The sequence below is a fragment of the Neophocaena asiaeorientalis genome, unplaced genomic scaffold (genome assembly GCF_003031525.2).
Source record: "Neophocaena asiaeorientalis asiaeorientalis breed wild unplaced genomic scaffold, Neophocaena_asiaeorientalis_V1.1 scaffold225, whole genome shotgun sequence".
Classification (NCBI taxonomy): domain Eukaryota; kingdom Metazoa; phylum Chordata; class Mammalia; order Artiodactyla; family Phocoenidae; genus Neophocaena; species Neophocaena asiaeorientalis.
Window position 1 is genome coordinate 6,812,324 of NW_020172364.1, and position 27,532 is coordinate 6,839,855.

General features: G+C 44.4%; 1 protein-coding gene across 2 annotated transcripts in view; it reads left to right on the forward strand.

Annotated features, from left to right (window-relative positions):
* Positions 1-1,079: 1,079 nt before the first annotated feature.
* The window catches only part of LPP (LIM domain containing preferred translocation partner in lipoma), a 625,613-nt gene continuing 599,160 nt past the window's right edge, over positions 1,080-27,532 (forward strand). For both annotated transcript variants that reach the window (XM_024767394.1, XM_024767403.1), the window contains exons 1-2: positions 1,080-1,197; positions 14,627-14,743. The gene's annotated coding sequence lies outside the window, so the exon portion shown is untranslated. The remainder of the gene's footprint in view (positions 1,198-14,626; positions 14,744-27,532) is intronic.

Sequence of the window (27,532 nt, forward strand, 5' to 3'; positions counted from 1 at the left end):
AGAACTGTGGGCTGGATTCTTGGTGACCCTCTTCAGGTGCATCCCCCTAAACACCCCCCACCCCACCCCATTAATAAATTGACTTCATAAATGTAGTTGCATTCTAGATGGCCCCATTCCTAAGATGAACTTAAAGCCTTTCAAACCAGTCACTTCGTTGTCTGGACAGGGGAGCCTTTTTCCTGTAACAGGAGAGCCTGTGGAACAGTTGAGACTCCACTTCTTCGGGGGTTAAACATTCACTCTGAGTAAGGAATTCTGTCTTTAGTGGGGCATGTTCTTCAAGTGCCAGAGGAGAGAAGGGTGATTTTTCTGACATCCTCCAGCCTGCTTCTCCATATATGGAAATGTTTACCCACCACACTGATCTATTGGAAGGGAAGGAGGTGACTCAGGGTTTAGGAGAAGCAGGATTTGAATTCTTGCTTCCAGAAACAGAGTCGCCCCCTCCCCCCACCCCTCCCCCTCCTTTCCTTTGCCCCTTGTTCTGGGAGCCGAGGAGAGAAGGTTTCAGTACTGTTCCCCTTGGGCCTGGGAACCCCCTCCTTGCAGCGGGACTCAGGGTGTGTGAGAGAGAGTGAGGGCCAGCGGAAGGCCAGCTGCCTGTGGGGCCTGACGGCGCGTGAGTATTTCGTTATTGCCAGAGCCAGTGACATTTCTGCCCGCAGACCCACGGCTCAGAGTCCTGAGGGCTGGTTCGCTTGCATGGTGATGGGGCATGTGGCTGGGAGCGCTAGCTGCTTTCATTTGGGGTGTGGACAGCTGCTTTCCCAGGGTAATACTTCTCACAGTGGGATTTAGAGACGGGCTATGCCTGAGGAAAAATTCTATTCGTATATTAAAAATTAGAGTTATTCCTCCCACCTGAGGCCTAACTTAATTTGGGGAGAAAGATAATTTGGGAGTGTTGTCTGTCTGATTGCTAGGGCTAGAGTAACACCCCAGAAGGGGTGTTGGTGGACACTTGGGGAGGGCTAGTTTTATCTTGAAAAGCAGAGTCATGGTTGGACTTAAGGGTACGCAAAAGGTTTCTGTATAGCATTTGCACGGCATCCACTCTGCAATAAATACCTGGTGTGTGGACACTGCGCAGATCTGATAGACTGCCAGAGTTGGGATGATTTGATTGATCTGTTTCATTTTACAGCAGGATGGTGGGCAGGGGAGGCCCAGGAGTGCAGCTCACCTGCCTCGCAGGTACATGGCTAGTTAGGTGGGATTAGAATCCAGATCTTTTTATTCTCGGGTCATTCCTCCTTCTGCTACGTGGAAGCTGCCCCTTCAGACAAAGGCAGAGAAGATGCCCATTTTGCAGATGAGGAAATTGGGACTCGGGGTGCCAGAGTTGCCCACACTTATTGATCTGATTTGTGAGAAATTGAGAACTGGAACCAAGTTCTCCCAGGTCAGACCTCTTTCTATCATGTTACATGGACTCAAAGGTTTGAATTTGTTGTTTTTTTAATTTCACTTTTTTTTTTTCTTCTTTGGTTTCTACTTACCCTTTTCTTCTTTGGGTCATGTGAATATTGTTTGAATGTGAGCTGCTACCTTCCCATCTGCTTTGCTGCCTGTTATCTTTTTCTTTCCTGAAAGAGGATGATAGCTTGTCCAAGAGGAGGAACTGAATAGTGGAGGCCTTTATTTCAGCTTTACCCGTGGAGATGAAATTATGCACAGGCCTTGAAAGAAACTGATCAGGGCTTTCCATCTAAGCCTCTCCCACTATTCTTAAAGCTGCAAGAATTCTGGAGTATAATTGCCATTCATAGGTGAGCCCTGATTCTGAATAGATTTTAAACACACACACACACACACACACACACACACACACACACACACACACACACACACACACACACACACACACACACACACACACACCCAGACACACAGAGACTTCTTTAGCCTTCTTTGATGTGACAGCAGCATTCGACAGAGACCAAGAGGGCACCACCCCACTACAGTCCCCGCAATGTTACACGGCCCTAATGAGTAACTCTTCGTAGTCAGATCAGTTTCTGATCAGCTTGGGGGCCCCTTTCTCTAGTGCAGGAAAGATGTTGGAGATGTGTTTTGGAGAAGTGCTTTGATGCCCATGGCGTTAGGTGACAGATCACAATAGTGGGGAGAAAGTGCCCTGACACCTGAGCTTGTGTGGTCGGTGAGGAAGGGAGGGGAAGCAGCTCTCTAAGCGGCTCTGAAGCACGGGGGAGACGAGACAGGGACTTCCCTCCCGGGAACTTGCACGCACCCCACCTCCTCCTACCCGCTGTGCCTTGGCCGTGATTGTAGGCTCTGTTCACCAGGTGGGAGGAGCCTACCTTGAAGCGTAGAGGCTTGGGATGTTTTCCCGCTGTGATGCTGACCATGGGCACCAAGAGGTTAGGGTTGGTAGTACCAATGGGAATGCTTTGACTGCCCATAAGGAGAACTGACATGCACTGACTGCTCTCTGGGCGCCAGGCACTGGGCTAAGCACTTGACCTACATTGATTCATCACTACAGCTACCTGTGAGTAGGTACTATTTGGGGGGGGGGGGATTTACTTATTTATTTAAAAATTATTTGATTGAAGTATAGTTGCTTTACAATGTTGTGTTAATTTCTGCTGTACAGCAAAGTGATTCAGTTGGTACTATTGTTTTAATTGTATTTTTAATTTTGGTAGAATACACATAACGATTTTTACCATCTTAACCATTTTTTAAAAAAAATTATTTATTTATTTTATTTTTGGCCTTGTTGGGTCTTTGTTGCGTGCGGGCTCTTCTCTGGTTGTGGCGAGCAGGGGCTACTCTGTTGCGGTGCACGGGCTTCTCACTGCGGTGGCTTCTCTTGTTGTGGAGCACGGGCTCTAGGCACGCAGGCTTCAGTAGTCGTGGCATGCGGGCTCAGTAGTTGTGGCTCGCGGGCTCTAGAGTGCAGGCTCAGTAGTTGTGGCGCACGGGCTTAGTTGCTCCGCAGCATGTGGGATCTTCCCGGACCAGGGCTCGAACCCGTGTCCCCTGCATTGGCAGGCAGACTCTCAACCACTGCGCCACTAGGGAAGCCCCATCATCTTAACCATTTTTAAGTGTACAGCTCAGTAGTGTTCAGTACAGTCATATATTGGACAGCCAATCTCCAGAATGCTTTTCATCTTGCAAAACTGAAACTCTGTACCCATTAATCTTTTACTCCTCATTTTCCCCTCCCCCAGCCCCTGACAGCCATCATTCTGCCTTCTGTCTCTAAGAATTTGAATTTTCTAGGTATCTTATAGAAGTGGAATCATACAGTATTGGTCCTTTTGTGACTGGCTTCTTTCACTCAGCATAATGTCTTCAAGGTTCATCTATGTTGTAGCATTTGTCAGAATGTCCTTCTTTTTTATGGCTGAATAGTAATAAATTGTATATATACCGCCACATTTAATTTAGGTACTATTTTTTACCTCCATTTTATAGCGGAAGAACCTGAGGCTTTGAGGAGTTAATAAGTTGTCCAACACCATGCAGTCAGTAGTGGAGCTGGGATCGGAACCCAGGTCGTGTGGCTTTAGAGTGCATGTGATCAGGAGTAAGCAGATGGTGGAATTCAGCTGGCAAGAGTGTGAAAAACCAGGGTGATTCTCACCTGGGTGGTGACACCTCCTCACACGGTGCTGTGACAGTTCAGTAACCAAGTGTTCCCAAGGACCCTATGTACACAGGTATTTCCCTCTGGTTTATATTGGCCTCTGGGAAGCTCAGAGCCAAATGTGAAGCCCACCTCTAGCAAATGGTATGAGACATATGGCTTATATTTCTGTCCCTTTCCTTCACCTTATTTTTCCATCTCCCTTCCCAATTTTATTACTTTAAAAAAAATCATGAACGGTGTGCATCTTTTGTCAGGTACTTCAGATTTTTTCTGGAATGAGGCAGAATATATAAATCGATGACATGATATCAGGTATTTTTGTTATTATTATTGTCTAAGGAATAACTGGTCTGTGGAGCAGTGGACAGAGACTAAAAAGGAGATTTTGTAACCTGACTCTGCTGTTCACTCAGTGTCTAACTTGGGCGAAGGTGCATGCACCTTTCTGAGTCTCAGTTTTCCCACCTGGAAGATGGGGCTGCAGTTGATGAAAGCGAACATTTCGTCTGTGGTGAGCCCTGTTCTAGGTGCTCCACATGGTTTATCTCCTTTAATTCTCCCCACATTCCCGCCCCACCTTTAATATTATTTTTCTTTTTTCCTTATTAATTAATTAATTTATGGCTGCGTTGGGTCTTCATTGCTGCATGTGGGCTTTCTCTAGTTGCAGTGAGCGGGTGCTACTCTTCGTTGCAGTGCACGGGCTTCTCATTGCGGTAGCTTCTCTTGTTGCGGAGCATGGGCTCTAGGCGTGCAGGTTTCAGTAGTTGTGGCACGTGGGCTCAGTAGTGTGGCTCGCGGGCTCTAGAGCACAGGCTCAGGAGTTGTGGCACACAGGCTTAGTTGCTCCACGGCATGTGGGATCTTCCCGGACCAGGCCTCCAACCCGTGTCCCCTGCATTGGCAGGTGGATTCTTAGCCACTGCGCCACCAGGGAAGTCCTGTTGTCCCCTTTTTAGTTGAGATAAATAAGGCCTAGAGAAGTGGGAAAACTTGCCTGAACTCCTACAGCTCCTGGCTGCAAGAATCAGTGATCCGCGTCTGACTCCAAAGCCCAGGATGTTAGCTGCAGTGCTGGGCTACTTGCCTTGAAGCAGCCTTTGAGGCTTCTGTCATCTGTGGCATGCATTCATCTAATTTCATTAAGTCTTTATTGGATTCCCAATTATGTGCCTCTTACTGCTCTGGGCGCTGATCCAGTATTGGGTTTAGAGTGAAGAAAAAGACACACAAAACAATGATCCCTTGGAACTTACATTCTAGTAGGGTTGTGTGGAGGAGGCAGATAATAGATGAACATGTAAACAGCAGAGAATAATAAGTAACGCTTAGGAGGGTTCACAGAGGGTGCTCTGCCCGTGAGGGAATGAGGAAGAGCCCAGGAAGTGATGTTTAAGCTGAGCTCTGAATGACAAGGAGCCAGCCATGGGAAAGTCGGGGTTGGGCAGGGAGCATTGTAGGCAGAGGGCAAGGCCAGTGCCAGGGCTGTGGAGTGGGAATGAGTTTGTGTTTGAGGAACAGGGGAGACCAGTGTGCCAGAAGGTAGTGGACTGCTGAGGGAGAAGCATGAGATGAGGGCAAGGCCGTGGCTGGTAGGTGTCAGTGAGCTTGAGAAGGGGCTTGGAGCTGAATTGAGGTGTGATGGGAAGCATCTGAGTCACGTTTCCCAGCGTCATTCTGACTTCTGTGGGGGAAACGCATTGCAAGGAGTATAAGCAAGCCATAATCCAGGTGGAAGGTGGTAGTCACAGTGATTAGGGTAGTCGAAATGGAACCAGAGAGAAGGGGATGGGTTCATGACATGCTTTGGTGGGATTGTCTGACTCTGTAGGATGTCAGGTGCAGTTTCCTCCAGAGAAATGTCAAGCTCAAGTGGGCAGCAATCTGAGAGACCCCGATGGAGGTGGAATGGAGTGTCTGAGTGCTCCCCGCTTTGGTTTCTAGCCTTGAGCTTCTGGCCAAGGACTGGAGGGCAGTGGCTTCCTGCCTCTGACTTCCCGGCTGAGAGCTGCTGGAACACCCCACGATGAGCCCCGCAGAACGTGCCGCTTCCTTCGCTCTTTCTGGGTATTTGTGTAAAGCATTCTTTCCCACCAAGGATACAGAACATCAGAGTGATGTTGACTTCATGGGCCATATTTAACGTACGGTTTTTCCTTGATATGTCCTGTGTTCTTGCAGAGACTCCTGCCTCCGGTAAACTCTGTGGTGAGGCGCCTTCAACCACCCTGTCAGATGGATTTAGAAGGCTCAGTGGGGGCCCAGAAGAGTTGGGGCTTCAAAGCCCCACCTTGCCTTGGGGACCCTGGTCCAAGGGTACCCCTCAGCCCTCCTCTTTTATTTACATTTGAATTCACACTTGCTGGACCTTGCCCTGCTCCCTGTAATTCCTTTTCATGGGCTGGACTTCCCTGTAAGTACTCCAATTTTCAATGGACAAACTGGTCTCAGAGAAGTTAGGTGATTAGTCAATGTTAGGTAGTGGCTGAGTCAGTTTGGGAATCCAAGATTCCTGACCGAGCCTCGTGCTCTGGCCACCAGGCCAAAGTGACCTAGCATGTGACCTTTTCCCAGGGTGTCTCATGGCGATCTTATACTGCACTTGGCCTAAGCCTAGAGATGCTCAGAGATTATAGACAGAGTCATCTGAAATTCACTCCTGAGGCTTCTTGACAAACTCCTCTTCAAATAGTTTGCTGTCTATAGTTGCCAGTGTTTTTTTTTTTGTTTTTTTTTTTTTTTGCAGTACGCGGGCCTCTCACTGTTGGGGCCTCTCCCGTTGCGGAGCAACAGGCTCCGGACGTGCAGGCCCAGCGGCCATGGCTCACGGGCCCAGCCGCTCCGCGGCACATGGGATCCTCCCGGACCGGGGCACAAACCCGCGTCCCCTGCATCGGCAGGCGGACTCTCAACCACCACGCCACCAGGGAAGCCCTGTTTTTTTTTTTTTACACTCTTTTAGCATCATCTCTTAAAAACAATGTTTTGTTTTTGCTCACTTGAATTTCTTTTAAAATTTCTCTCGTATATTACCCATTCATTGAGTCAACAAACATTTATTGAGTTCTTACTGTATGCCAGGCATTGTGCTAGGTGCCGGGGATGGATTCAAAGATAATTTGGAGGCGTATGGGAGTGGATAATTACAGCACAGTGAGATAAGTGCTATAATAGAGGGATATATAAGGAGCTAGAAATAGCACTATGAATAACATCTCTGAACAAATTGCCTTCGTTTTTTCCTTTTGGATTATTCCCTTATGTATATTGCCCAAAGTGGGATTACTGGGTCATTTAAAAGATGAAAACAATTTGGCACAAAAAGATGTAATGACTTTGCCTGGGGAATATAGCTCAATTTTCAACAGGGGGAAAATTGTTGACAATTCCAGATTTAGATACTTCACCAGGAGGATTGGGCAGTTTTTATACTATTTCTATCAATGTGGTGGCTTTCAGGGGGAGCACCTATTCTAAACATGTCACCCCACATGTAGAAACACATATCCTTATATTTAATCTCACAGATTCCTTGTTAATGCTCACAAGAACCTAGCTATGTAAGTATGATCGTTTCCATTTTACAACGGAGGAAACTGTGCCTTCGTTAAAAGGAAGTGACTTGCTCAGCATTCCATAGTTAATTAGTGGAGAATCCTAGAATCAAGTGTAAGGTCTTTTGATTCTATAACTCCTATCCTGTACTCCATGCTCTTTTTACCAACTGGGGGGGTACTTATGCTCCAGCGAGGGCCTGGAATTCATTTAGTTATCTGTAGAAACTCTTCTCGAGAAGGTCAGGATCCATGAGATAGGTATAGAAGTCCTAACCTCCAGAGGGTCCAGTGTCCCGCTGTACATTGACCTGAAAGGACCTGAAGGCCCTTTATTCCTGACTGTGGCCCAGGTCCTGAAAGGTTAGTGCATGGTCTTAGCACTGAAGCACAGAATCCCAAGGAAAGCTGAGACCATGCCACAGTCCTGCTTTGAAACATTTATTATTTTCCTAGTATATTGAGTGGTATTTCCCTGACTTTTAATTCACTTATTTTGTTATTCGTAACATTTTCCTAGTATTTTTGGCATTTAAGTTAAAAACTCCTGCCCCTGCTACCCAGGGCTCATCATAACCAGACAGCAGTAGCTTGTGAACACCCTTGATGTTCCCGCTCACTCATTTTTTCACTTTCATGCTGTAACTCATGCTGTTCTTCTAGCCTGAGATGAACTCTCCCATCTTCATCCCTAGAACTCTTGCTTCTCCTGTAAACTTCTGCACAGATGCCACTTTCTGAATGAAGTAACCTCTGATCACCATCCGTTCCCTACCATCCATACGCCCCTAGAAGCGATCTGTCTGTTCTGCTAACTCACAACACAGTGGGCCAGGAGGCAATAAAGTATAACCGTATGGTGCTTACAGGCATGGGATCTGGATTTGAGTTTTGGCTGTGATGCTTCCTAGCTGTGTGATTCGTGAGGTCAGTTAACCTGATGAGTTGCCTCATCTGTCAAGTGGGTACAAATAATCACACCAACCCACAGCTCGTTATGAAGATTTGTACTGTCATCTGTGCTTCTTCTATGGCACCTGCCATCACCTACTTTATGTTTTATCTCTGTTTCTAGACTGGGAGCTCTTTAAGGGCAGGAAGGGTCACATCTTGCTTGCGCCTTTGACGTATGGGACCTGCCACAAAGTCTTCTTTAAGGGAAAGGTTTCCTTATAACATCACTGGTGGCATCACTGAGTTCAGGCTCATTACAAGGCCCCAGTCACGTGGTGCCAGCCTGGCTGGGAGCTCTGTGATATGGAGCTTTGAGCACACGTAGTACGTGCTGATAGGCCTCTGGCTCCTGCTTCTTGAGTGACAGAAAAGAGGCTAGAGCTTGTGTTTAGCCTGTGTTCTTCTGGTTCATCAAATTGGGTAGTGCTGACATTTCCCTAAAGGCGGAATGGAAATCCTGTTTGGAACACGAGACTTGGTTTCTTTTCTGGGTCTTCCATGGGTGAGTGTTACAGACTAGAGCAAAGTGTCAATGGAGGGGTGGGTTTGGGGCAACTCTGAGGGCCACCCACTCCTCTGACTTCTCTGGGTGGGACCCCAGAGAAGGGTCCCTCCAGAGGAAGCTTTCGTTCAGACACTCCCACCCTTGCTGTGCTTGGAAGCTGATTATGGAAGGGGATTCAGTTCCATGTAACTTTCTCTTGTGTCATTTTCCAAAATGCAGTAGCCATGAGTCTCAAGAGCCCGTGTTTTAGCCAGGCACACAAGGTCCTCCATGTTCTGGCCACAGCATTCCTTTCCAGCCTCATGTCCCACCACCTCCCTCCATGTTTTTTTGCCACTGGCCTCACCAGATTAGTCACTTTCCCCAAGAAGAACACCCTGAACTCATCTCCTTAAGGCCTTAGCACACTGTGTTCTCTGGGCCTATTTCCCTCCTCCTCATACTTGGAAATCCTCTCAGGTCTTCAGGCCCAGTTTAGAAGGCATCATCCGCAGAGCTCTTCCTGACCCTCAAAAGGACACTGCACGTACTGGTACTTTGCACACTTTTCCTTCTGTCTTGTCACGGGCGAGTGTGTCCCTCTTGAACCTGTGAGCTCTTTGAGAGCTTAAGGCATGTCTGACTCAGCGCCTATATCTGCGAGGCCCGTACACTGTGCCTTCTTAAGGACAGGAGGTGCCAGCAAATGCCTGTTTTGTGCACCTCTGAATGCAGGGCATCTGACATCGTGGCAGCTAATGGTTGCGCCGGGGGGTGTTCAGAAGCTCATGCTAGGATTACCCGTGATTCATTTGATTATGAGCCCAGACATCTGAATAATGTTTTTGAGTTGCCCTGATATAAGCTCATTGCTAACTTTTCTCAGGCCTGCTTCTCACATACCTGGCAGATGTCTGCTTAGTGCCAGGGCTCTGAGCTCTTTATTTCACTTAAGACGTAGTGGCAAGATCGTATGGCAGCTTCTATTTTTAGTTTTTTGAGGAACCTCCATACAGTTTTCCATAGTGGCTGCACCAATTTATGTTCTCACCAACAATGTAGAATTGTTCCCTTTTTTCCATGTGATCCAGCAATCCCAATCCTGGGTGTATATCCGGACAAAACTATAATTCGAAAAGATACATGTACCCCTATGTTTATAGCGGCCTTATTCACAATAGCCAAGATATGGAAACAACCTAAAAGTCCACTGACAGATGAATGGATAGAGAAGATGTGCTATATATACACAATGGACTACTACTCAGCCATAAAAAAGAATGAAATAATGCCATTTGTAGCAACATGGATGGACCTAGAGATTACTATACTAAGTGAAGTAAGTCAGAAAGAAAAAAAACAAATATCATATGATATCATTTACATGTGAAATCTAAAATATGACACAAAATAACCTATCTATGAAACAGAAACAGCCTCACAGACATAGAGAACAGACTTGTGGTTGCCAAGGGGAAGGGGAGGTGGGGGAGGGATGGATTGCAAATTTGGAAGTAGCAGATGCAATCAATTATATATAGAATGGATAAACAACAAGGTCCTACTGTACAGCACAGGGAACTATATTTAATATCCTGTGATAAACCATATTGGAAAAGAATGTGAAAAAGAATATACATATATACATACATATATATATCTGAATCACTTTGCTGTACAGCAGAAATTAACACAACATTGTAAATCAACTCTACTTCAATAAAGTAAATTAAAAAAGAAGAACATAACAGCAGGGTGACATTCAAGAAGGATCTATCTGCTTTTAATGTGAACATTTTTTAGTTTGCAAGTTCAGACTTTGTTTTAAAATGTGAACACAGCAGAAGATTTTTTTCCAGGTATATTTCTGCCTCTAGCAGAATAGCTGTCCACAGTATAGTTTTAACTGCAAAATAATAAAACACAGGTCGTGGAGCTTGATTTTGAAGACTTGGGGTCAAGTCTTGGCTTTACCATTTACTAGCCCCCAAATCTTAGACAGTTGTTTGACCTCCCTGACCCTTAGTTTCCTCAGTGGACAATTGGGAAATATTTTTCATAGGGCTGATGGATAGTTGAAATGAGGTCTTGGGCATTAAATTGGGGTTTTTACTACTGTCTGGCTCATCAATTGGATTCGAAGGACATTTTTAGATAGCGGTTCCAAAGAGTTTGTTTTGGTGGAAAATGCATGGATGTATAAGTTTTCAGGCATGTATTTTATTTTGTTTTATTTTTTGGATGACAAAATAAATGAATTTACAGTCAGGGGACACACAGTATCTAGCAGGCCTAGTGAACATACATGGCTTATAAGACTCAGTTATAGTTCTAATAAATTAGAACCACAGAACCATAGGCTTTGAGAAATTGTAGATAGAAGCTTTGGAAGATGAGGGGGTGCGAATTGATTAATGCACACTGCCTGCAGGCTCTGTGCTTTGCATGCTGGGTACGGCACCCCAAGAAATGATTTCATATACCCTGATGGGTAGGTGATATTAGCCCCACTTTGAAGACAGGAAAGCTTGAGCTCAGGGAGGTTAAATAATTTACACAGGTCCCATAGCAAAGCCTTGAACTTCGCCCTGTACTTGTGATGGCCTCTAGAAATCCTTTCCATTTACAGAAGTGACAAGACCTGCCTTTATCCCTTCATTCCAGGGCAGCCACAAGTTCTGGGCCAGATAAAGCAATGGAAATCGGCAGTCTTAATGTCCCATAACTTGTTTAATGAGTCTAGAAGAGTGTCTTGACTTTTCCTGCTAGGAATCTGCTCATTTGGAGCTCCTTTGACTGTACTCATTCGAATATCAGCCTTTACTTCTCTTTCTCCCTTTTGGGGAGATATTTGCCATTGGCCAGCTGCACCTTTGAGGTCAGGGGTGTATTTGAAGATGACTTCATATTTTCTTTAAGAAAAAAAAATTACAGGTGGAAATTAAATCTGTGGAGAATTTCCCATCATCTCCTCCAACATGTGGTAGTGGGAAGAGGCAGCACGGGGCTGGGAGGTAGGGAGTTCTCACCTGGCGCCTATCACTGACCAGTGAGAGGACTTGGGCCAAGCCTTCCTTTCCCTTTCAGGGTTTCAACGTCTTCATCTGTAAACAGTGAGGGCACCATCAGGTGACTCCTAAGATTTTAAAACTCTGCATGTCTTGTGGTGTCAAAACCATCAGTTTCTGCGGAGCTGCGTAATCCTGCAGCTGTTTCTCTGCTATTTTTCAATCTTCAGGTTTAATCTATCCAACAGTGTATAATTTTTTAAAGGGAAGCTTTTATAGACACTTCTGAAAATAAAATGGGGGGGGAATAAATGGATGTTAAAAAATAGAAAACAACCAATTAAATGGTGTATAGTATGTAATTCTCCTTGGAAACTTACAGAGAAATCGAGGCGCACTTTAACAACTGGTAATTTAAATTGCATTTGAACTCTGCTAATGGTTTGTTTGCATGAGAACTTCAATCATTTCACAGTGGTTTTTTAGCAGAACTGCTTGTTCTCTTTATGGAAAAGAAGAAAAAAAATTGTTAGAAGAAAAGTTGACAGTGGAAAAGGGTAACCCTGTTCATTTGTGCATGGAGAGAAGCTAGCCAGTGCCTGAGACATTGCCCCAGGCCCAAGGTGGAGAGCTTTACCTTTCGGCAAGGTTTGAAAATCTGGGAAGTCAGCTGCTCTTTGCTGCTGTTGTAGAAACGGTATGATTGATATCTCCCTCTGCAAGGAGAAGCTTAGGTTTCCTGGGGCTTGGAGGTGGGGTCTTTTTGTTTTTATTTATTTATTGTTTTTGAGATTTTACTGTTCACAGAGCCAGCGTTGGACTCCTCACATTCCATTCCCTCAGCAAGTTTGAAATTATGCCTTTCTCTCATTTTAGTGAGATGGCTTTGAAATTTCGAATGCCCGTCAAGAGCGCTAGCTCTCAGGAAACACATTGCTTTGCCGGACTCACCTTGATTATACTCCATTTTCCCAACTTAGTCTCTTTCTGCTGTTGGGCTATATGCAAAAACTTTTTTTTCTTTTTAACATCTTTATTGGAGTATAATTACTTTACAATGGTGTGTTAGTTTCTCCTGTATAACAAAGTGAATCAGCTATACATATACATATGTCCCCATATCTCCTCCCTCTTGCATCTCCCTCCCACCCTCCCTATCCCACCCCTCTAGGTGGTCAAAAAGCACCGAGCTGATCTCCCTGTGCTATGCAGCGTCTTCCCAGTAGCTCTCTGTTTTACATTTGGTAGCATATATAAGTCCATGCCACTCTCTCACTTCGTCCCAGCTTACCCTTCCCACTCCCTGTGTCCTCAAGTACATTCTCTCTGTCTGCGTCTTTATTCCTGTCCTGCCCCTAGGTTCTTCAGAACCTTTTGTTTCTTTTAAGATTCCATATATATGTATTAGCATACGGTATTTGTCTTTCCCTTTCTGACTTACTTCACTCTGTATGATAGACTCTAGGTCTATCCACCTCATTACAAATAGCTCAATTTCGTTTCTTTTTATGGCTGAGTAATGTTCTATTGTATATATGTGCCACATCTTCTTTATCCATTCATCTGTCGATGGACACTTAGGTTGCTTCCATGTCCTGGCTATTGTAAATAGTGCTGCAATGAATTTTGTGGTACATGACTCTTTTTGAATTATGGTTTTCTCAGGGTATATGCCCAGTAATGGGATTACTGGGTCGTATGGTAGTTCTATTTTTAGTTTTTTGAGGAACCTCCATACTGGTCTCCATAGTGGCTGTATCAATTTACCTTCCTACCAACAGTGCAAGAGGGTTCCCTTTTCTCCACACCCTCTCCAGCATTTATTGTTTCTAGATGTTTTGATGATGGCCATTCTGACAGGTGTGAGGTGATACCTCATTGTAGTTTTGATTTGCATTTCTCTAATGATCAGTGACGGTGAGCATCCTTTCATGTGTTTATGCAAGAGCTTTGAAGCGGGTGTTCTGAGCTCTGGGTGTGTAAGTCCTGGTTTTCCTCTGAAGCTGATTGCGTGGCTGATGGCAGGTCTCTTGCCAGCGAGTGTCGGTGACCTCTTCTGTTACAGTGGCCGTACCTCGGTCCAGTGGAGCGAGCCCCGGACTTGAGCCCTGGGCTGCCTGCCACTCACTAATGGTGTGCTCCTGCGTGGCCACCTCCCTCCTCTGGCCCCCAGGTTCTTCTGCTGTCAGTTGGAAGAGTTGAAGTGGGTCATTTTTAAGGTCTCTCTCAACTTTGAGCTTGTACAGGTATTTGAAGATTGAATGGGATCATATTCACAAAACAATTGTATGATTGGTTCAATACTGTTCAAAATGACAGCAATGAAAATGGGAGTAGTCATTTTTCTGGTATGTGGATTTCCCCTGTGTCTACAAAAGACACATTTTGTAACAACCAGCTACCCTGGAATACTTGTCTGTTGGAATATATATTGCAGAGTCCATAGCAAAATACTGATTGTTCTTAATGAAATAAATAAAGTCCTCCAGTAATGAGGACTTCCCCTGAAGCATCAAGGTTGTCCAGCCCTCTGCTGCTCACTGGCTCTCATGTTTTGGGCAAGGAAACTGAGGTTCACAGCGGCCACTAGATCCCATAGTTAGAAATCTATCTCCAAACTCATACTCCTTGTCTCTTTTTATCTATTGTAGTTCAGATTTTGCTGTTAATTTTTTCTTGCCTAAAATGTGAGTATCTAATTGATCTATCTCTTTCACTTCTGATATTATGATGAAGCCATATTCCCCCCGAAAGCTGAGGTATGAACACTGGGGTACCAGCATTCTCTTTCCTCATCATTCTGAGGCACATTAGTGAAATAGAAGTGCCAGGAGCTGACTGGCCGCTTAGGAGATGCCGAGGTCAGCCACTAGATTTGCGGGTTTCAAGCCTGGTCTTCATTCCCAGTATGGTTTACCCAGTAAGTTCATAAACTTGGGAAGTTCTACAGCTGGTAAGATCCTAGAGATTCATAAGCAACCTTCTTCTCCCATTTCTGCAGGTGGGAACATTGAGGAAACGGAACTGAAGACAGAATCCAGTCACCTGATTCCAGTTCATTGCTTTCTCCGTTGTTCTTCAGGACACTCATCGGAGGGAAGATATTTGTCCGCAGTTGGTGAGTCCTATGCAAAGAAGAAAACTTTTTCCTTTTGTAATCAATATGCATATTTTAATGAGTTTTAAAAAGCAGTGGTTTCCATTTAAAGCATGGGCACTGGTAACTAGGATGGGCTAAGAACTAAGAAGAACAAAAATGTTCTTCCTGTCTTCTTGAGCCGAGTTCATTGGCAATGGACAGGATATAATAATGCTAATAGAATGTGTGGCAAAGCAAAGGCAGGACTCAGCTCTTGGAAGGTGGAAGGAAGAGAAATTGGAAGAAGGTTTGGACGAATGAGGATTTTAGATTGCCAATAATTGCATTGCTTCCTTCTTTCTCCTTTGTCATGGAGGGAAGTGTTCTTGAAATTGAAGGACCAGAAAGGAAGTGTCAATGAACAGTGTTGTGGGCGTTTCTGAGGAAAAGAAGTAGTAGTATTGAGCGGCTCTTGCTCTCCCCGGTGCAAGATGCTTCTTCTGTGATCTTACTGTATTTTCACATCAACCCTTTGAGGTAGGGGAAGCTAAATTCGCTTAGTCAAGGGTGTGCACCTGTGTCTTAAAGGGCCTGCACGGGCTCCACAGGGATCTGAGTTTGAATCTTGGAATCCTGTTGCACACTCAGAAAGGAGAATGGTGAGCAGGTAAGGGAAACCTTCCCTTGTGTTTTGGAATTCCTCTGTGTTTATAGTAGGTAGAACATCGTATTCTAGAAAAGAATCGATGGTGTGGGATACCCTGGGCTGTAGGGGGATCTGAGGAAAATAGCTGGGGGATTCTGGGAAAGGCTTCTGTTTAGAATTCTAGATTTTTGCTCTCCATCTCCAGGGCCAGTCCCTATATGCCCCACCTCTGGCTTTTTACCAGATAAATAATATGTGTTGCCATGTTTATGGTGTAGTTTTTCAAAAGGGAGCAGATGCTGTTGTGATCCATAAAACCTAATTTCATTTAAAAAAGTATGGCTGAGTTTACAGTTACATTTTGTTTTCTTAATCAATGTATCTTTAAAGAACACCCAGTGTTCTTTGCACCTATGAATCTGCATAAGATGAAAGGCTGGAAACCACTGCTTGGACTCTGTTAACATTTCAAACATGGTCTGAGATGTTTTGCCCCAAGCATATACTTTGAGCATCAGATGTAAACCTTTGTTCTCCGCTCTACTGCCTGAGTTTTTTCAGTGCTTAAAATTAAATTGTGATGAATATGAAGCCTTGTACTTGGATTCAAACAAAAAATCGAGTGTGTCGTGACAGAATGGGAGAGAGCACCTTACCAGGAGCACGTTGGAAGAAACTCAGAAGCGTCTGTTGTCCATAAGCCAATTATGAGCCAGCAGTGGTCTTCCAAAACACTGATGCAGCCTCAGATTGCAGTACAGAGAGAACGACGTGGGTGGGTGACCTTGCCAGAAGCTGGCAAGTCCCGAGGTCAGGTGGGCTTTAGGCTCAGTTTGAGCAGGACCTGGGCTCCATTTCTCTGCAGTGCTCCTTGCTCTGCCCTTTTGTGTGTGTGTTGCCTTCATCCTCAGGATGTTTCCCCTCTTGGTCACGAGCTGGCTGCCTGCTGTCACCTGGAAGCTTATGGCAGCTACACAGTGGAGAAGAGGTGGTTCCTCCAAAGAGTATGTGAGTGCTGATAGGGGGCAGAGAGAGGACTAAGGCTTTGTGGGTGACCATAAACCTTTTTTCTACCCTCCTGTTGGGGCTCTCCTGGGGTGTTGAACTTTAGTCCTTGCCTCCTCCTCTGAAATGGACGTTAGCCACCTGGCCTGTCCACACTAGGATGCTGAGAGGACCGGAAATGATGTCCCACTGTTACAGGAATGAGACCGGTAAAGGCAGGATGCAGGGCACACGTGACAATGGCCTTTAAGAATATAAAATGCAGTCAGAAGAGGGGTAGCGTCTCCTGCTCATATGTGTAGCTCCACAGGCTAGTAGGATCTCTGGCACATAATAGGTGCACAGTGCATTTTCCTGGATAGAAAGACTAAATCCAAAGGTAGTGACTGGCCCTTTTCCTGAGGGTGTTCTATCAGGTGCTGGCCAATTCTCTGTTGGAAAGCTTTAGGAATTCTAGCACAGATGAGGCTGAACTTCATGGTTTTATGAGAATGAAGCAAATAACTGGACAGAAATAGGTTTCTGGGACCAGTACACCTTAAGAAGTTTGCGAGTGCATAAAAAGGCAGTGAGTATGGTGGCATGGGGCATCAGAAGACCTGCCAAATATTAGATGTGCAACCCTAGAAAACAACATCCCTCCACCTTCATTCCCCTGATCAGAGAATTAGGAATAATGATCGTTGTCCTGCTCACCTCTCGTGTTTGTTTAGAGCAAGTGGGTTGATAGATGCCAACTTGTTTTGCAAACTGTAATCCATACATGATAGGTCATTACACTTGTCTTTAGTTTCAACATAAAGAATATAAAGAAAAATAAGACATTGACAATAAAGAAAAATATTGATCTTGAATATAAAGAAACATAAGACAATGGAATGTGCAATCCCCTGCACTGTTCCTGGTGCATAGTATATGCTCAGTGTGTGTCCTTCCTTCCAACTCTGTACCCACATCATCCCCAGGACTGGATGGGCAGTAATTTGTCCTCAGTCTTGGAAAGGAGCTAGATCTGGAACCTAGCTTAATGATCATGGTTGAAGTTGAGATGAAGTTGTGTATCATGATTACTTTCCATATTTGTTTTTGCTCTAGGCAGCAGGAGGTGGAGGGAAGTACATTCAGAGACTGAGGAAGTCTCAGTGCTTTGAGAAATTCCCTAGAAGCTATAGTCCAGCCATTTGGGACTTGCGTTGTTTGAGGAGATAATCACACCTGCTCTAGGCATGACTGGCCTAGTGGGAGTCAGGAAGGAAATTATTTCCCTCTGTTGATACTAGCGTACAATTGTTGATGGTAGCCAAGGGCTTTCGGTTTTAATATTTCCTCTTTGGTCCTCAGAAGAATCAGGTATTAATCTCTGCCGGAAGCAAAGCATTGGTCACTTCCGCCAGAGGTGAAGGTCTTGGCTCCCTGCAGCCTGTCGGTCAGGTGATTTCTGCGCATGTGTGACCATCTGTGTAGACAGCTTTAATGCTGTTTATGTTACTGCTTCAAAAGTTACGAAAGGATTTGTTGGGTCTGAGCAGGGACTCATCCAGACTCCTGAGGCCCTGTGGTTGTTCTGTAACCAAGGGATGAGTTGTCGGAGATGTTTTGCTGTCTATGTAAGTAGAAGGTGGAGCTGGCTCTTTTGTTTCCTTCCTCCTAATTCCACATGCTTCTATTTCCTGACCTCAGCACAGTGGACACACTTGTACTCTACCTTGGGCAGAGCCCTAGGTTGTCAGGAGTTCTCAGGTTCTCCCCCATTGGGCTACTGTGTGGTGGAGGGGGGCTGATGGCGAATGGATGGAGAGCCCCCTGAGTCCTGTATAGATTGCTGCCAAATATTTACTCCTGGTTCACAGGGCGTGTGCTAGCTCTCTGCCCAGGTCTTTTTTTTTTTCTTTAACATCTTTATTGGAGTATAATTGCTTTACAATGGTGTGTTAGTTTCTGCTGTATAACAAAGTGAATCAGCTATACATATACATATATCCCCATATCTCCTCCCGCTTGCATCTCCCTCCCACCCTCCCTATCCCACGCCTCTAGATGGTCACAAAGCAGGGAGCTAATCTCCCTGTGCTATGTGGCTGCCTCCCACTAGCTGTCTGTTTTACATTTGGTAGTGTATATGTGTCCATGCCACTCTCTCACTTTGTCCCAGCTGACCCTTCCCCCTCCCTGTGTCCTCAAGTCCATGCTCTCCGTCTGCGTCTTTATTCCTGTCCTGCCCGTAGGTACTTCAGAACCATTTTTTTTTTCTTTAGATTCTGTATATATGTGTTAGCATACGGTATTTGTTTTTCTCTTTCTGACTTACTTCACTCTGTATGACAGACTCCAGGACCATCCACATCACTACAAATAACTCAATTTCATTTCAGTTTAACTGAGTAATATTCCATTGTATATATGTGCCACATCTTCTTTATCCATTCATCTCTTGATGGACACTTAGGTTGCTTCCATGTCCTGGCTATTGTAAATAGAACTGCAGTGAACATTGTGGTACATGACTCTTTTTGAATTATGGTTTTCTCAGAGTATATGCCTAGTAGTGGGATTGCTGGGTCATATGGTAGTTCTATTTTTAGGTTTCTAAGGAATCTCCATGCTGCTCTCCATAGTGGCTGTATCAATTTACATTCCCACCAAAAGTGCAAGAGGGTTCCTTTTTCTCCATGCCCTCTCCAGCATTTATAGTTTGTAAATTTTTTGATGATGGCCATTCTGACAGGTGTGAGGTGATACCTCATTGTAGTTTTGATTTGTATTTCTCTAATGATCAGTGATGCTGAGCATCCTTTTGTGTGTTTGTTGGTAATCTGTATATCTTCTTTGGAGAAATGTCTATTTAGGTCTTCTGCCCATTTTTGGATTGGCTTGTTTGTTTCTTTGACATTGAGCTGCATGAGCTACTTGTAAGTTTTGGAGATTAATCCTTTGTCAGTTTCTTCATTTGCAAATATTTTCTCCCATTCTGAGGGTTGTCTTTTCATCTTGTTTGTAGTTTCCTTTTCTGTGCAAAAGGTTTTAAGTTTCATTAGGTCCCGTTTGTTTATTTTTATTTCCATTTCTTTTGAAGGTGGGTCAAAAAGGATCTTGCTGTGATTTATGTCATAGAGTGTTCTGCCTATGTTTTCCTCTAAGAGTTTTATAGTGTCTGGTCTTACATTTAGATCTTTAATACATTTTGAGTTTATTTTTATGTATGGCATTAGGGAGTGTTCTAATTTCATTCTTTTACATGTAGCTGTCCAGTTTTCCCAGCACCGCTTATTGAAGAGGGTGTCTTTTCTCCATTGTATATTCTTGCCTCCTTTATCAAAAATAAGGCAACCATAGGTGAATGGGTTTATCTCTGGGCTTTCCATCCTGTTCCTTTGATCTCTATTTTTGTTTTTGTGCCAGTAGCATACTGTCTTGATTACTGTAGCTTTGTAGTATAGTCTGAAGTCTGGGAGCCTGATTCCTCCAGCTCTATTTTTCTTTCACAAGATTGCTTTGGCTCTTCGGGGTCTTTTGTGTTTCCATACAAACTGTGAAATTTTTTGTTCTAGTTCTGTGAAAATTGCCAGTGGTAGTTTGATAGGGATTGCACTGAATCTGTAGACTGCTTTGGGTAGTACCATCATTTTCACAATGTTGATTCTTCCAATCCAAGAACATGGTATATCTCTCCATCTGTTTGTATCATCTTTAATTTCTTCCATCAGTGTCTTATCGTTTTCTGCATACAGGTCTTTTGTCTCCTCAGGTAGGTTTATTCCTAGGTATTTTATTCTTTTTGTTGCAGTGGTAAATGGGAGTGTTTCCTTAGTTTCTCTTAAAGATTTTTCATCATTAGTATATAGGAATGCTAGAGATTTCTGTGCATTAATTTTGTATCCTGCTACTTTACCAGATTCATTGATTAGCTCTAGTAGTTTTCTGGTATTTAAAGTCTGTTTTGTCTGATATGAGAATTGCTACTCTAGCTTTCTTGTGATTTCCATTTGCATGGAATATTTTTTTTGGTCCCCTCACTTTCAGTCTGTATGTGTCCCTAGGACTGAAGTGGGTGTCTTGCAGACAGCATATATACTAGTCTTGTTTTTGTATCCATTCAGCCCCAGTCTATGTCTTTTGGTTGGAGCATTTAATCCATTTACATTTAAGGTAGTTATTGATGTGTATGTTCCTATTACCATTTTCTTAATTGTTTTGGGTTTGTTATTGTAGGTCTTTCCCTTCTCTTGTGTTTCCTGCCTAAAGAAGTTCCTTTAGCATTTGTTGTAAAGCTGGTTTGGTGGTGCTGAATTCTGTTCGCTTTTGCTTGTCTGTAAAGGTTTTAATTTCTCCATTGAATCTGAATGAGATCCTTGCTGGGTAGAGTAATCTTGATTGTAGGTTTTTCCCTTTCGTCACTTTAAATATGTCCTGCCACTCCCTTCTGGCTTTCAGAGTTTCTGCTGAAAGATCAGTTGTTAACCTTATGGGGATTCCCTTGTACGTTATTTGTTGTTTTTCCCTTGCTGCTTTTACTATTTTTTCTTTGTATTTAATTGTTGATAGTTTGATTAATATGTGTCTTGGCGTGTTTCTCCTTGGATTTATCGTGTATGGGACTTTCTGTGCTTCCTGACTTGATTGACTGTTTCCTTTTCCATATTAGGGAGGTTTTCAACTATAATCTCTTCAAATATTTTCTCAGCCCCTTTCTTGTTTTGTTCTTCTTTTGGGACCTCTATAATTTGAATGTTGGTGCGTTTAATGTTTTCCCAGATTTCTCTGAGGCTGTCCTCAATTCTTTTCATTCTTTTTTCTTTATTCTGCCTTGCAGTAGTTATTTCCACTATTTTATCTGCCAGGTCACTTATTGATTCTTCTGCCTCAGTTATTCTGCTATTGATTCCTCCTAGAGAATTTTTAATTTCATTTATTGTGGTGTTCTTCATTGTCTGTTTGCTCTTTACTTCTTTTAGGTCCTTGTTAAACGTTTCTTGTATTTTCTCCATTCTATTTCCAAGATTTTGGATCATCTTTATTGTCATTACTCTGAATTCTTTTTCAGGTAGATTGCCTATTTCCTGTTCATTTATTTGGTCTGGTGGGTTTTTACCTTGCTCCTTCATCTGCCGTGTGTTTCTCCATCTTGTTATTTTGCTTAATTTACTATGTTTGGGGTCTCCTTTTCACAGGCTGCGGGTTTGTAGTTCCCGTTGTTTTTGGTGTCTGTCCCCAGTGGGTAAGGTTGGTTCAGTGGGTTGTGTAGGCTTCCTGGTGGAGGGGATTGGTGCCTGTGTTCTGGTGGATGATGCTGGATCTTCTCTTTCTGGAGGACAGAACCGCATTTGGTGGTGTGTTTTGGGGTGTCTGTGACCTTATTATGATTTTAGGCAGGCTCTCTGCTAATGGGTGGGGTTGTGTTCCTGTCTTGCTAGCATAGGGTGTCCAGCACTGTAGCTCGCTGGTTGTTGAGTGGAGCTGGTTCTTAGCATTGAGATGGAGATCTCTGGGAGTGCTTTTGCCGTTTGATATTATGTGGAGCCGGGAGGTCTCTGGTGGACCAGTGTTCTGAACTTGGCTCTCCCACCTCAGAGACTCAGGGCTGACATCTGGCCAGAGCACCAAGACCCTGTCAACCACATGGCTCAGAAGAAAAGGGAGAGAAAAAGAAAGAAAAAAATAAAATAAAATTATTAAAACAAAAAATATTAAAAATAAAAGAATTAAAAAGTAATAAAAAAAGAAAGAAAGAAAGAAGAGATCAACCAAGCCAAAAAAACAAATCCATCAATGATGGCAAGCACTGAAAACTATACTAAAAAACAAGCAAACAAAAACGGACAGACAGAACCCTAGGACAAATGGTAAAAGCAACGCTATACAGACAAAACTCAGGGCTGACATCTGGCCAGAGCACCAAGACCCTGTCAACCACATGGCTCAGAAGAAAAGGGAGAGAAAAAGAAAGAAAAAAATAAAATAAAATTATTAAAACAAAAAATATTAAAAATAAAAGAATTAAAAAGTAATAAAAAAAGAAAGAAAGAAAGAAGAGATCAACCAAGCCAAAAAAACAAATCCATCAATGATGGCAAGCACTGAAAACTATACTAAAAAACAAGCAAACAAAAACGGACAGACAGAACCCTAGGACAAATGGTAAAAGCAACGCTATACAGACAAAATCACACAAAGAAGCATACACATACACCCTCACAAAAAGAGAAAAAGGGAAAAACAATAGATTTATATGCATATAAAAAAAAGGAAGAGAGCAACCAAATCAATAAACAAATCTACCAATGATAATAAATTCTAAATACTAAACTAAGATAAACATAAAACCAGAAAGAAATTAGATGCAGAAAGCAAACCCCAAGGCTACAGTTGCTCCCAAAGTCTACTGCCTCCGTTTTGGGATGCTTCGTTGTCTATTCAGGTATTGCACAGGTGCAGGGAACGTCAAGTTGATTGTGGGGATTTAATCTGCCGCTCCTGAGGCTGCTGGGAGAGATCTCCCTTTCCCTTCTTTGTTCGCACAGCTCCTGGGGTTCAACTTTGGATTTGGACCCGCCTCTGCGTGAAGGTCACCTGAGGGCATCTGTTCCCTCAGGCAGGATGGGGTTAAAGGAGCAGCTGATTCAGGGGCTCTGGCTCACTCACACCGGGGAGAGGGTGGGATACGGAATGTGCGGCGAGCCTGGGATGGCAGAGGGCAGCGTGACGTTGCACCAGCCTGAGGCGTGCCGTGCGTTCTCCCGGGGGAGTTGTCCCTGGATCACGGGACCCTGGCAGTGGCGGGCTGCAGAGGCTCCCGGGAGGGGAGGTGTGGAGAGTGACCTGTGCTTTCACACAGGCTTCCTGGTGGCTGCAGTAGCAGCCTTAGCGTCTCATGCCCGTCTCTGGGATCCGCACTGATAGCTGCAGTTCGTGCCCATCTCTGGAGCTCGTTTAGGCGATGCTCTGAATCCCCACCCCTCACCCGCACCCCCCCCCACCCCGAAACAATAGACTCTTGTCTCTTAGGCAGGTCCAGACTTTTTCCTGGATTCCCTCCTGGCTAGCTTTGGTGCACTAACCCCTTCAGGCTGTGTTCACGCAGCCAACCCCAGTCCTCTGCCTGGGATCTGACCTCTGAAGCTTGGGCCTCAGCTCTCAGCCCGGCCCACCCCAGCGGGGGAGCAGACAAGCCTCTCGGGTTGGTGAGTGCTGGTCGTCACCGATCCTCTGTGTGGGAATCTCTCTCCTTTGCCCTCCGCACCCCTGTTACTGTGCTCTTCTCCGCGGCTCTGAAGCTTCCTCCTCTGCCACCCACAGTCTCCGCCCACGAAGGGGCTTCCTAGTGTGTGGAAACCTTTCCTCCTTCACAGCTCTCTGCCACTGGTGCAGGTCCTGTCCCTATTCTTTTGTCTATGTTTTTTCTTTTTTCTTTTTCCCTACCCAGGTACGTGGGGAGTTTCTTGCCTTTTGGGAGGTCTGAGGTCTTCTGCCAGCGTTCAGTAGGTGTTCTGTAGGAGTTGTTCCATGTGTAGATGTATTTCTGATGTATCTGTGGGGAGGAAGGTGATCTCCACCTCTTACTCTTCCGCCATCTTGAAGGTCTCCCTCTGATCACCAGGTGTTATATTAGGTGCTTGGGAAATCGAGGTAATTAAGTTATAGCTTCTCAAGGGGCTTAGATGAAAGGATGGGGGAGTGGAAAGAATTGGGAACATTGGGGAAGGTTTCTAGGAGGAGGGGGCCTGACCTCAGAACTTCTCAGTGAACCATGGAGCTGCAGTTTGGCTGGACAGGTTCTGATGGTGGTGTAGCTGATGGCAGAACACAGCTGGGCAGGCAAGGAGCCTTTCACCTTCCACATGTGTTTCAGTCTCTGGTTTATTTCCCATCACTGTACTGTTGCCAAAAGCGTCATGTTGATTTTGACCTGCACTGATGTTATTTCCATGGTCACCTCCAGGTGGCCAGAGCATGCCTGGGTACACGTTACCAAGCCAGCAATCATCTCTACATTCTGTGGGACATGGGTTCCTTTCAAGAGTTCCTGATAGCCAGTCTCTTTTGGTCTACTCCCTAAGCCTCAAGAAAAATGGTGGTGTTGGTAGAGGCCTTTAAAGTAATCCAGGACTGGACCTCTCAGATTGGAATGCTGTCTTCTCTATCTATCGCTGCATAACCAGTTACCCCAAACTTAGCACTTTAAAACAAGAAACATTATGTCACAGGTTCTGTGAGTCAGGAATCTGGGAACAGCTTAGATGGGTACCTCCAGGTCTGTCCTGAGGTTGCAGTCTCATCTGAGGGTTCTGCTGGGGAGGACCCGCCACCAAGCTCAATCACATCGTTGGCAGGATGCAGTTCCCCACGGGTTGTTGGACTGGGCGCCTCAGCTCCTTGCCGACTGTTGGCTGGAGGCTGCCCCCAGTTGCTCGCCTTGTGGGCTTCTCCATAGGCAGCTCACAACGTGGCAGCTGGCTTCCCTCAGAGCAGGTGAGCAAGACACAATCCCTCAGACCGAGCCACATCCACAGCCTTTTTGTAACCTAATCCTGGAAGTGACACACCACTTCCTCTGCCTCGTTCTGCTTGCTGAAAGCAAGTCACTAGATCCAGCCCAGTCAAGGGGAGGGACTGCACAAGGGCCTGAAGCACAGGAGGTGGAGTTACAGGGGGCCCTCTGGGCGCTGCCTGCCTCAGACACCCAAGCTTACATGGCAGGTGCTAAAGTGCATATTCTCAGTGCACCTCTGTGGATCAATTTTACTTGAAGACTTTTTTGGGGGAGAACTCCATTTAAAATCTGAATATAAGCATTGGTATGTAATCACACAGAATGCAAAACTAGCATGGCTTTTCAGAGGAAGAACACAAGTTTTTAATTAATGCTGTGCTACTCTACCTCTAACTCTTTGCCCTGTTTAGCAGTTAGGGCTGCTTTGGTGGAAATGTTTGCATGTTCTTACTTGAGCTCTTTGCTGTGCAGATGAAATGCCAGGACCCAGAGAGGGGACAGACTCTTCCCAGGGCCACAGAGCCAGGGGTAGCCATGGGAGGGACATCTAAGGCACCTCAGACTCTGGCCCAGTGCGTCTCCTCCACCTCTCTGCACAGTCTCTGCCTCCAAATCAGTCCATACAACTTTTAGGCATGTATTCTCTGCTTTTCGCAACCTCTGTCCTGTCCCAGAAAGAGATTGGGGAAAATAGGTCAAAATTTGGAGACTTGAGCCTTGGTGTTGTTCTTTTAGTTAAATTTCAGGGTGTACATCTCCTATTGAGTCACACTGTGTCCTGAAGAGTTGCATAAATCAGTATCACTTGGCTCAGACAGTGTGTCTCTGCAGTTATGAATAACATTTGTATTAAGAGCAGTGAGCCAATACACAACATTACTGTGAGACTGACAGGATCAGACAGAAAACCTCAGTCAATACTTTCTGTCTGGCAGAAAGCCCTTTTCCAGAGCATCCGTCTCCTCCCCCCACCAAAATAGTCTTTTTATAAAACCAAGCCCGACAGTACATTTTATAGAAGATGACAGGTTCCCTTAGAGCCCACCTTAACATTCCTAAAAATTAATGGAAATGGGAGACTTAAAAGGATGGTCAAACTCATTAGCAGCCCTGCAGCCAAAACAAGGAAGGCCAGCTTTGGTCATTGAGACTGGCACTGGCCAGAATGTTAATACTATTCCCAGCTCCACAGTTCCTTTTGGATTTCAATATATTTTTTTTTTTTTTACTTTTGGTGCTTTCAAAGTGCTTCTTATCAATTATTTAACTAAAGTCGATAGTAAGAAGTAGTTTTCATTGGGGGAAAGCAATGAGCTAAGTGGAATTTTTTTTTTTTTTAAAGGATAGCTTTATTACTGATATGGTGCCAGGCAAAGGGGGACATATCGGGCTCCTGCCTCAAAAAATTATGTGTCCCTGATAAAGCGGAATTGGAATAGGGAGACTGTCATATATCAGCTGCATAATCTTACTTAAGTTGTTTAATCGTTTTTAAACGGGTTTCCATGTCTGAAAAATATTGTGCCAGTAGCACCTAGCTTACAGATTCTTCTGTGCTCTCAAAGCAGCATGACGTATGTAAAGTGCCAATTGTGTATGCTTCTTAGTGCGTAGTTGGTGCACATTAAACGGTTTCATTTCCAATCTCCTTAATAGTCTGTAACTGCTAGAAACCACCCTGGTTCTTTTCTTTGTCAGACCATTATCTCAGTGTCCGCACTTTACACTGTCTCCTCGGCTTGGGCCAGACCTGCAGCATTTGCATATGTCACCCCGGATTTCATCTTTTCCTGAATAGCTAAAAGCCTTAACATTTATAATTTTGCCCGGTGGCTCCCAAGACGTAAATACAGGCATCAAAATATGCTCATGTTTTCTGGTCTTTGGAAATATAGTCGTTTTGGGAACAACTATGTGTATACACTGTGTTTCATGAGGAAGGTCTATTAAGAAGTCATTGTTGGTTTTCATGACAAGATTGTTCAGTCCAGAGGATGAGCTCCACTCAGCTACCATCAGCCACTTCTTCCTTTGTAAATGGAAGCTTCTCTGGGACCTGCCCAGGGCTGACCCTCTCCCGTTCCTCTTTGGACTCCTTTAGGATGACATCACTTCCCCCTGCTTCAGTGGTGACTGGCTTGAGTTATATCAGTTATTAAAAATGATCTAATATTTTCCTCTTAAATCTAGGGCCCTGGTTTGTTCTATGATTAAGCTGGTGATTTATTTATAATATGGTACGAGAGACGGCTACAGCCACTCTATGATGTAATCTAAGAATGACATGAAAACAAAATAGGCTTTTACATAATGAAAGTGTTCCTGTAATACAGTTTAGGGCAAGGCTTTTTTTCCGTTGAGAATAGAGGTGGATTCTTTACTTTCCCTCCAGTTCTTTCTTATCTCTGTTTCCCATTTGTAAGTCTTAAGGACTTTAAGTCAATTAAAAAAGAATCAGCATTTAAAACCCCACAAAGACTCTGGTTGGCTCTTCTAATCTCTTCTTGTCATCATCTTTGTCCCCCTCCCCCAGTGCTCTCCTTGGCCTCTGTTTTGGCTACAGCTCTCTCAGCAGCCCTTAGCCTCCTCTCATCACACCATGGTCTTCACCATTCCTTTGCTTATGCTGTTCTTGCTACAGGAAATGCTTCCCGCATCCTGAATCTTCTTCGGCAAAAGGCAGATATAG